Source organism: Sander lucioperca, chromosome 13 (assembly GCF_008315115.2).
Source record: "Sander lucioperca isolate FBNREF2018 chromosome 13, SLUC_FBN_1.2, whole genome shotgun sequence".
NCBI lineage: Eukaryota > Metazoa > Chordata > Actinopteri > Perciformes > Percidae > Sander > Sander lucioperca.
This window is the reverse complement of record NC_050185.1, coordinates 27,177,456-27,188,341: the sequence shown is the minus strand read 5'-3', so window position 1 is coordinate 27,188,341 and position 10,886 is coordinate 27,177,456. Positions and strand designations below refer to the sequence as shown.

At 39.0% G+C, this 10,886-nt stretch overlaps 1 protein-coding gene and 1 non-coding gene across 2 annotated transcripts in view; both read right to left on the bottom strand.

The window, feature by feature from the left end:
* The window catches only part of LOC116056059 (cornifelin homolog B-like), a 19,262-nt gene extending 14,420 nt beyond the window's left edge, over positions 1–4,842 (bottom strand). The window contains exon 1 of the mRNA XM_031308194.2: positions 4,708–4,842. The gene's annotated coding sequence lies outside the window, so the exon portion shown is untranslated. The remainder of the gene's footprint in view (positions 1–4,707) is intronic.
* A 5,302-nt stretch (positions 4,843–10,144) lies between these two features.
* On the bottom strand, positions 10,145–10,216 carry trnad-guc. The gene has a single exon. It is a non-coding gene; the product is annotated as a tRNA-Asp (tRNA).
* Between the last annotated feature and the right edge of the window lie 670 nt (positions 10,217–10,886).

The window sequence follows — 10,886 nt, the reverse complement described above, 5'->3', positions numbered from 1 at the left end:
CCCAACCCCGTCAAAAAGCCCAATATTCGGCCGAAACCAAAGCCGAATCCTGGATTTGGTGCATCCCTAGTTAAATTATAATTTACTTTAGTTGCATTTCAAACACTGTAGTTTAACCAGGTACTATTTGTTTTCATAATCAGAAACTCAGTCACGTTTTGTCCCCATCTCACATTTCTGTTAACAGACGATTTCATCAGAGCTGTGCTCACCACTAGATAACGTTGTTGACCGTACACAATGTTCCACTCGGCATCAGATTGTTGCAGCAGGTAACATTAAACCCGGGTGAAAACTGGTTTAACCTCAAATAATCTGAGCAATCATCTCTGAGAATAAGGACGGCGTATGTCTCGTTCAAATTCATTGTTAAGAAAGAACATGTCCCACAGTCCAACCGTGGGACTCATTAATGTGTTTAAAATAGTTTTTTAAAAGACAATAGAGAGGAATAATATACATCCTGTCTTTGACTACACAGACAATACTTGTAAGTTTAATCAATTCATCGTTTTTGTTGACACCAAAGAGTGTCAGTCAAGACACCAGTGCTTGGTCACAGTCGCTATCAATCTGGGTCAAAGGGAATGGGGGAAAGGCTCTGAAAACGCCAGAGCTTTCCCCCATTACCTTTGACCCAGATTGATGGCAACCATGACCAAGCACAGAGTGAACGGAGCCAGCTGTAGGGTCACACAGCTGTCAAATGCTCCACCAGACAGTTGTATGAATGGAGGGGGGGAAGCTGCTAGTCGACATGTAAACAGCAGCTTTTGAAGGCTGGCGTTCACATCGTTTAGTGAAAGTCTTAAATAGTTGGAATACTCAAGAGCAGTTTGGATTACAACCTCATGCTCTTGAAGGGGTATCTTAAAGAGTAACTTCAGTTCAACCTGGACCCTATTTGACTGTTGGGAACAGGTTTTAAAATGGGTCCAGTATTAAGCAAGAAACAAGCTGCAATGTAGCGTTAATGGGCAACTGCACACCTTCAGTTTGCGTCCACTAAAAGAGAAGTTCTGCCACAGAACTCACTCTCACACTCAGATTATTATTCTAAGTGTCTGACAACATTATGAAAGGATCCCTACAGAGATAGACCTTTTAGTTAAAGAGTAAGATCCTTTTAGTTTAACATGGAACAGCCCCAAAATCACCATCACCAAACTCCACCAGACTCCAGTTAAAAAAACAGTAATTTTATCACTGTAAAAGACACTTCATTCAAAATACAAAATAAAAACGCTTAAAAGTCGTCTTGGTTCATCTTTCCACTGTTCCAACAATCACCACTCTGGTTTGGTTGAAATAAACCCTTAATTCACCCATTTACATGTGGAAATATGCTGGCTCTATACACGCTAAAAGTAGTGATTATTTACATGGAGTCTGGTGGAGTTTGGTGATGGTGATTTTGGGGCTGTTTCTGGATCAAAGATTTGTGGATTACTGTTAAAATAGTGTAACGATGTGATATACAATCGGGACTCAACCTTGAGAACCGGAAGTTGCTGCTTGGCCTTCCCATGAAAGAGGGAATCGTTTGACAGGGAGTTAGATGCCCACAATTGTCTTGCTAACAAAGTGGTTCATGACTAAAATGGGAGACTATTTGTACATGACTCATACAACAGACCATCACTTGCAGTTAGGAGAGAATGCGGTTCTTGTCTGAGGTCCAATGTGTATATTGCGCCACGGGTACAAGGACTGGTTGTTGAATGTCACTCAACAGACACACATACCTTAAAACTGCTTTGCCCACAGTTGACTAACCTGCTGAACACCGGAGAGCAAATGTCTGCTCAGAGCAAACAGACCACGGAGCAGCAACTCTGCAGAATGAGGTAACAGTCCATCCACAGTCAAACTAATCTGGACCTTTTGTACGAAACCCAAAAAAGCTTTTCTCAGAGGTGACAGAGTTCAGCAACGTGCCAAGTGAGTGCAGAGAAAACCGGAAGATTATAACAGCGTTTCCTCTATAGTCATTCAGCAGCGGTGGGCCACCACAGCAAGAAAGAAAATGAAAAAAAATAAAGAAAATGTACAAATGAAAGTTATAAATTAGCCTAAACAAAAAAAAAAAAAACACAAGAGACAAAATGCTAAAGGGCTAAGATTTAGTTTTAGCCCTGCAACCGGCCATATCAACAAAAACTGGGACAGAGACGTGGACCGAAGTTGACCTGACCCCAAAATGACTCCAAAGTCATTACATGACTACAAAGAATTATAGGGGAAGCACTGTATGAGAGTTGTTTTAATGAAATGATGAATGCAGCAGCTACAGCGACACGGTCTCCTAAATATTCTGCTTATTTTCTACTAATTTGCAACATAGGTTTTGAAAGAAAAGTAATACAATATCTATTCAGGCCAAAACTGAGCGTTATTTACTTTTTGTTTCTGTTTTAGGTAGTCTGGATCAACGGAAGTACATTTGCAGGATTAAGCCTGTCTGCTCTCTGTGTGTTGCCGTTCTCAAACTCTGTTCGCTTCGGGAAACAACAACAAACTTCAAGCTACACGCTGAAAATGGCAACTTTTGAAGAAAACTTGGATGCTGCAACAAGACAGACCTGCTTGGTTCTTTCGGGGAATGATTGTAAAGATTTACTAAGAATATTTTAGGTCATCTCCTCTCTAACTGGGACGTTTTGGGACTGATTGGTGGGATTGTTGTGGACGAAGTACACACAGAGATACACTGGTAAGAGCCAATGAGGTTTAACCATGTATCAGCTAATTTAAATAGCTCACGTTACTGTATTGTGTCAACAGTTAACTTCATTTAATATTGTATGAGGCGTTTTCTTTTGCGGGGTGCAAATGTTCCACCAAAACAAGTTCCTTCCCGAGACTATTTAGCAGAGCCACCGTCGTTGCGTCCGGAGCTTAGCGCCGCCCAAGACGACTGTGATTGGTTTAAAGACACGCAAACAACTCAGTGTTTTTTCTCCTATCACAGAATGCATCTGTGGTGTAGCCAGACCTTCCTCCACAGCGCTGTGGAGATAGAGTGGCTCAGGAAATGCAAGGGTAGGGACTTCAAAAAAAAAAGAGAGACAGAGAGAGAGACAGAGAGACAGAGCGAGAGAGAGAGAGACAGAGAGAGAGAGAGACAGAGTGAGACAGAGAGAGACAGAGAGAGAGAGAGACAGAGTGAGACAGAGACAGAGAGACAGAGTGAGAGAGAGAGACAGTGAGAGAGAGAGAGAGAGACAGAGAGAGACAGAGTGAGAGAGAGAGAGAGAGAGAGAGAGAGAGAGAGAGAGAGAGAGAGACGAGAGAGAGACAGAGGAGAGAGAGAGCGAGAGAGAGATCGGAGAGAGAGAGAGAGACAGAGCGAGAGAGAGAGCGAGAGAGAGATCGAGAAGAGAGAGAGAGAGAGAGCGAGAGAGAGAGAGAGAGAGAGAGAGAGAGAGAGAGAGAGAGAGAGAGAGAGAGAGAGAGAGAGAGAGAGAGAGCGAGAGAGAGAGAGAGAGAGAGACAGAGCGAGAGAGAGACAGAGCGAGAGAGAGAGAGAGCGAGAGAGACAGAGAGAGAGAGACAGAGCGAGAGAGAGACAGAGCGAGAGAGCGAGAGAGAGATATATAGTGACAGCAGTATTGACTCAGTCAGTCCTGAAAGGAAGAAGAGAAGAGAGGATCTCATACTGAAATCTGGTATTACCTGAATCTACAGTTATGTGACAATTTGTGAATATTTATAATATGTCGTTATTCATAAACACCGTAGCTGTTTGCATGATTGCACGCGCTTTTGATACATATTTGCATATGTATGCAATATATGCATCTGTCTAGAAGAGATAAAGATGAAGAAACGCCTCTGAAGCTGGAAGCTTGGTTGGACTTCTGCACTGGTGATCATTAGCTATATTCCTGAAATGTCCTGTTTACTGGGTAGCTGAGTTGGTCTGTTGTAATCAGCTGCATGTGGTTTTCATTTGATGTTATATTTGAGTGGTGGGTCTCAACAAAATGCTTCCAAAACCAAAAAAATCTAAAAGCTGCCAAAAGCTAAACAGAGATTATGAATGAAATGAATCCTTTTGCATCCTGTTTTTATTTTCTCTTAGAGTTGCTTAAAGGTTGAAAAAATGGTTTAAAATATCAGATGTATTATCTTTTAGTCACGATACTTTGCTCAGGAGTTGGTGGAACCAAAAAAAGCTAAAATTAGAGTGAATGTTGAACTTGAACTTGTTGAACTTCAACGACAGAAACTCCAAATGCATGCTAATGTTGCTTAGCATAGAGGGGCAGGATTTAAGACTCAAGACTTTGGCTCGTGACCCCTTAAAATCATGCAATGCCTACAAACTGCTCGTGGCGCTAGATTTGGTTTATCAAAAGACGCTAGCAAAGCAACAGACTACAGAAAATAAGCACAGCCGAAACATCAGATCAGGTCACTTCTCCGTGTTTAACTATATCTTTAAAACGTTACAGTTATGGCTGAAAATGACAACATAAATAAACAAGTTTGCCGATTTCACATGTCACCGCAATTGCTGGTAGATGCCTCAATTACCAGCCAAAAAAACAATTGTAATGTATTAGGTGGCTGGTGATATTTGACCATTCACTAGCCATTTGAGTTCATTTTTTACCCCTGAGCGCAAAGTCACGGTGATTCGGTCTATTGAATATCATGTAATTTAATGTAATGCTTTAATGTCATTTACAGGTGCTTTAGTACCTTAAACCAGGAGTTCCTGACACCGTGGACGTCAGGTGGATGGAGGGCAGCAGCTATCCCGAGACTGTGCCTTCTGGCCTGGGTAGGACGTCGGCCACGTCTGGGCCTCTGCTCTCAGACCAACCGGAGAAGCTGCACAGCCAGACGGACTCTATCCTCACTGCAGCCCGGCTGGCCCGCAGAGGATGGACACAGGAGGGGACGAAGACAGGCTGGCAATGTTCCTATTTCGACTTCTCAGCACATCAACCCTCCGTCTCCAGCTCAGATGGAAATCAGGGTCCAAAACATGCTGAGATTTGCCTGAAGGACCCCGGGAGCAAGCGGGTTCCGGTTGTGAACGTCAGGAAGACAGCTGAGGACAGAGAGACAGGCTCTAGTGAAGCAAAACAAACTGAAGGTGCGTCCTCAGCTTACAAACAAGCAGTAGGACAGAAACGTCTCTGTAGTCAGGCAGGCTTCCGTGTCTGGGCGCCTCGCTGTCGCACCACATGCAGACAGCCCCGACGGTTTAAGGGCCCGATACTACCGGTCATTGCTGAGATATAGGCTAGCTGCCAATTGTTCCAGAAAAGACAAGGTGCATGTAATACACTTGGTTATGCTTCTTCTTGGTCATGATAAGGCTATGTTTAGACGGAAACGGAAAGAGAAAAGACAAAAGTGGCGTTGCATTCTCACTTATTCCGCGTTTAGACGAGCGTTATGGGGGGAAATCTGCGTGCATATGGTGACGCATAAGTGTGTGAAATGCGATCCACCAAGTCTGTCTCTCCTCTCCCTAGTAACGCGAAGCGGACAACAAAAGCTGACAATTTTGTCTGGACAGATGAGGTGGTTATTGCTCCAACCCCACACACACAGAGACACACACACACACACACACACACACACAGAGACACAGACACACACACAGAGACACAGACACACACACACACAGACAGAGACACACACACACACACACACACACAGACAGAGACACACACGTTTTTAAGCCCCAAAAAATGCCATCGCAAAAAAAATGCCATCATCACAGACAGACACACACACGCACACACACACACACACACACACGTTTTTAAGCCCCCAAAAATTGCCATCGCCGTCTAAATGAAAGGCACACCTGATAAAATATTGTGCTCTCCACCCGCGAGCGTATTCGTGTAAACAGGGCCAAAGAGTACAAGAATCCATGTAGACAATAATCCAAACCTTAAATGTTAAATCAATGCATTCTCATGAACAGGTTCGTATAATATCGTACGAAAATTTCACGACAACACGTATGATATATCCCACGAAATTATGGCGACTGCCAGCCGGTCACGTGATGGGTCACATGGCGGTTAACTTTAGCCGACAAAAGATGGCCATCATGCGGCAATGACAGTTAAAGGCGCTCTAAGCGAGAAAAAAATTTGTCACGTACAGCAAACATGTCCTCACTATCTGCAAGCCGTTTTTTTTTAAAAAAGGGGTCCAATGACTTCTCACCTCCAGATATCTGAATAAAAAGGTTTTAGGGGTTTCAGACTCACTTTATGATAACCGTATAGTTTTTCCTTGGCAACTATCACAAATGGTTTACACATATTTAGGCATTCTCTTATCAAACTGCTTTAAAAAGAATGGTGTAAAATCGCTGCTGTAAATGGGGGAAAAATAATCTCCCCCCGAAGGAGCATAAGTAGTACCACCAGGACACAAACACACATTTCCTGGGTGAAAAGTCTTGTGTTTTCCCCTTAAATTCTTCCGGGACACAAACTTCCCTCCCCCGCTTGAAAGCCCGGTGTTTTAGGATCCAAACATACACCCTGACCTCCTCCCTACGTGGTCCACAGCGCTCTCATACAGCAGCAGTCAATGTGTTGCTGACAGAAATAAATACGTTGAATACATACGGATTAGTGCTTTACCTTTCGTAGCTTTATGTGCGAAAGGTTCATGAGAACAGCGTGTTTAAATAGAGGGATTTGATGGCATTAATACTCTTGTTGTGACCATGTGTGTATTTCTTTCTTTCATTAAAATGCAAAGTGTCCCTGTGGGTTGGTGTTCTGTACTTCAAAAAAATGTTAAACAAAAAACATTATAGGTGCCGTAGAATCAACACGGACACTACATTTTATTTGCTTTGTTGTCTGACAACGCAGCCTTTTTTATGCACAAAAGATCTTAAATTTAAAAAGCTACCTTACTGTTGCAGTTTAGAGGAAAGTCTATATGGGTCATTGACGAATAAGGTTTTTTAAAGTGTAAAAAAAAAATGTAACGATGAGATTATGTGGTTTACGCAATCAATTAACACTGCTTTTGTCATTTATATTACAATACGGACAAAATATGTCACCAGATAAGTATTCAAGAACCAACCTGACTTGACACTGATGTTGAGATAGTATATAGTGGGTAACACGGAAGAAATATGAATTAACATTATCACTGATCTCATAAATGTAGGGCTGCACAATATGACCTCAAATCGAAATCACAATAAATTGCACATTTTACCTCGATAACGATAATTAGAACGGACACTCAGTTGACTCGGACTTTTTGAGTTATCCTCCGTTATGATTTCCACGCGGCTGACTGGTCCGGGCGAAGTCACGCATGATAAACATGGCTTTTTAAAAAGATTTAATTGGACTTAAGTTAAGTGGACATTTGTTTTGTCTTTTGTTCTCACATGTTTGCTATTTATTGTTGTATTTGTATTGATCATGTGTGGTCACTGCTGCGAAACCAATTGCCCCTTTGCGGACAAATAAAGTTCTACTTGACTTTTGGTCAAACCCTAACCCCATTATTGTCAAACAACGCTAACAGGCTGATAACTAGCTAGTTAGCTAGCCAGCTAACAAAAGGACAATCAAACATTTTATATTTACTACAAGTTTTTAACATTTAACATTACAACATCTTCCATGATTTACAGCGGTTGTACCAAATGACCAGACATTTCGGGACATGCGTATGAGCAAGTGAAAACATGAATTTTTCACATAGTTAGGAGTGAGCTGCTTACTTTGCTTGGCAACCATGTGGTCCTTTGCAGGTGTCTGAATGATGTCACATCCTGTCACATGATATTGACCACATGACTTCTTCTTTTGGGTTTTACGGCAGTTGGCATCCCATAAGTTGCATTACTGCCTCCTACTGGTACTACTCGTCATTTTCTAATTAGTCCGGTGCTTTTCAAAAATGTAAATATATATATTTCCTCCCATTTACGGTGACCCCACTTTTTAAGGACAGCTTTGATCTTGATTTCCACTGTTCCTAACTTATGTAGCCCTGCAAACATGACCCTTCTTTCTTGAATGTATTTCCATGTCCTCCACCGTCTCCTTTTCCTCACACAGACTGCCCAGTTGGGACCGCATGACTTGATCCAAAATGGTGCCTTTATATGTGTTACTCTGAATGACATCAGTGAAATTCATTTTTCCGGACATTCTTTCTCGTAACAAAGCATAGACTTCTACCCATAATTTAAATACCATTTTGCACTATGTTGATATATGATGTTACAAAACTATGCCAGAATAAAATATATATATTGATCACATTTTAAAATATTTTAACCACAAACGAAATGGCTGTATTTGCCTTTTGGACGGTTAAACCGAATGACCTTTTGACACTTTAAAATACCTTTATACATAGCAAAATAGAGAGCACATTAACTATCCTCTCTGATAATAACTTGCAGGCTAATATTACTTCTGTGAATGAGGCTGGGTTAAAATAAAAAAGAATCCAGAGATGGATATTTTAAGAGGCTCTGTTTTAAAACTAGACTGAAGATATTGGCATCATATGAAACTAAATGAACTACGGAATCCAGTCATGCTAAATAACGCTCCAAAATTAGGCAAATGACTGGTAATTGTTGATTTTGTTTAGATGTGCCAAATTGTAATTATATACAGTGTTCAGCATATGTGAATACACCCATGCTAAAGTTGACTAAAAAGAGGAATAAAAAAATCATCTTTTGGAAATTGATCTTAATGCCTTAATTAAATAAATTAGGAAAAATCCAACCTTTAAGGACACTAATTTTCTTTGTGAATAAATTATGTATCGTAAATAAATAAATGTTCTTCCTTAAAATACAGGGGGCATAAGTCAGTACACCCCTATGTTAAATTCCCATAGAGGCAGGCAGATTTTTACTTTTAAAGGCCAGTTATTTCATGGATCCAGGATACTATGTACGTGTATGTATATACGTGGTTTACGTCATAGGCTGTGTATTTGTGTTATTATTTTATTTGGGTCACATGAAGGTGATATGCCCAACAGATGTAACATGGAATTCATTAAAACCTTTAATTTGTTTGAAAAAGTAATAAATGTTTTTAAATTTGACTGAAAGAGACAATTATATTGTTACTCGCAATTATTTCGGAGACTATGAAATTGTACAGTAACTTTTGGAATTGTTACAGCTTTACTGCTTTGGGGTCATTTCTTAGCGACATTATGTTTTTGAATAATGCAGCAGCTTAGAGGATTGCTTGTACAATTTACAGCATTGGTTCTCTGAGAATCTTGAATATCCAAGCTAAATTGGTATTGTAATTGAAATTTTTTAACACAATTTAGAATGTAATCAAATTAGGAGCTTCTGGATCGGAATCGATTCAGGGAATCAGTGTCGATATCGGCCCCATCTATGAAAGCTTCAGTTATAGTCCTTGTTATCAATAATGCTGAAAATGACTTGAGTGTGCCAACAGCGCTTCTATGAGTTTGATCACAAACCAAATATGTACCTACATAACTTACCTGTATAAGACACGAGTCCAGAAGTACGACTGAGTTTAGGTCCTCTTTTAGAAATATATCAATAGCCTAAATTACTATACGTGTAGAAATGTTCTGTTTATTTAGCAACATTTATTTATTATTTTTTCTGTATTTATTTATGCATTTATTTATGCATTTATGTATTTCCTTATTTATTTATTTTTTTTTTCAGTATTTCCTTTATATTTATTTATTTATGTATTTAATCATGTTATTTATTTATATATAAGTAATTTTGGGTCATGATAACATTTAAATACCACAAAAATACATAAGTAAATAAATGTAGGTGAACAAAAAGTAGAAATAAATTTAAGATATTTATTCATGTCCTGTTTAATTATCAACATTTAATAATTTTTGTTCTTTTATTTTTATATTTTTATTTCTGTATTTATTTGTACTTTTATTTTTTTATATATTTAAGCATTCATTCTTTTTGTTTTAATGCCGTATTTATTTCAAAATAAATTTCTTTAAATTTATTATTTTATCTGTATTTTTTCATTCCCTTTTTATTTATACTGAAGTAATAATTTGTAATAACACAGAAAAGCGTAAAGAAACAAAATTATAAATGAATGAAATACTACCATAGAAAATGAAAAAGGTACTCCCCGTCGGGGAATCGAACCCCGGTCTTCCGCGTGACAGGCGGAGATACTGTCCACTATACTAACGAGGAGGGACATGAAAGAAATACATGATAGCACAAAATATAAAACTGATGTACAACAGTGGTGAATATTTCTCCTCATAGGGGAATCAAACCCGTTTTCGCACTGAGACCTAGAGCTTAACTCCCTAAACTCAATCTCTATGGTAGTTGTCACCATTATGGGTGTCATATATTTGTGGCCACAAGTAGGATTTGGGGGGCGCTGTTTCCCATTTAAGCAGACCACATTTTGATTTGGTGACCACCAATGTTTATAGATGGATTACAAAACAAGTATTAACCATCTATCTAAATTTATAAACTAATTATTTTAAATTGCACTAAACTATTGAAATAAATTATAACATAACTAATAATTAGTGAACATAAATCATCATTTCATTGTTAGTTAACAGTACAATAACTATGAACTAAAGTTTAATTAACTATCAATTTAACATTTATTAATGATGGTTATTATAAAGTGTTATCATTTTTTGAGCGATCTATAAAAGAGATGATTGAGTATAAGCTTCCTACATAATGTTTATAGATGCTTTACAAAGTCTTGATTAACTATTAACAAGGTATTATAGTTATCAGTTTCTAAATCATTAACAAATGCTTAATAAAATATATACAATGTTTGATAAACACAAGCACAGAAAATAAAAAGGTACTCCCTATCGGGGAATCA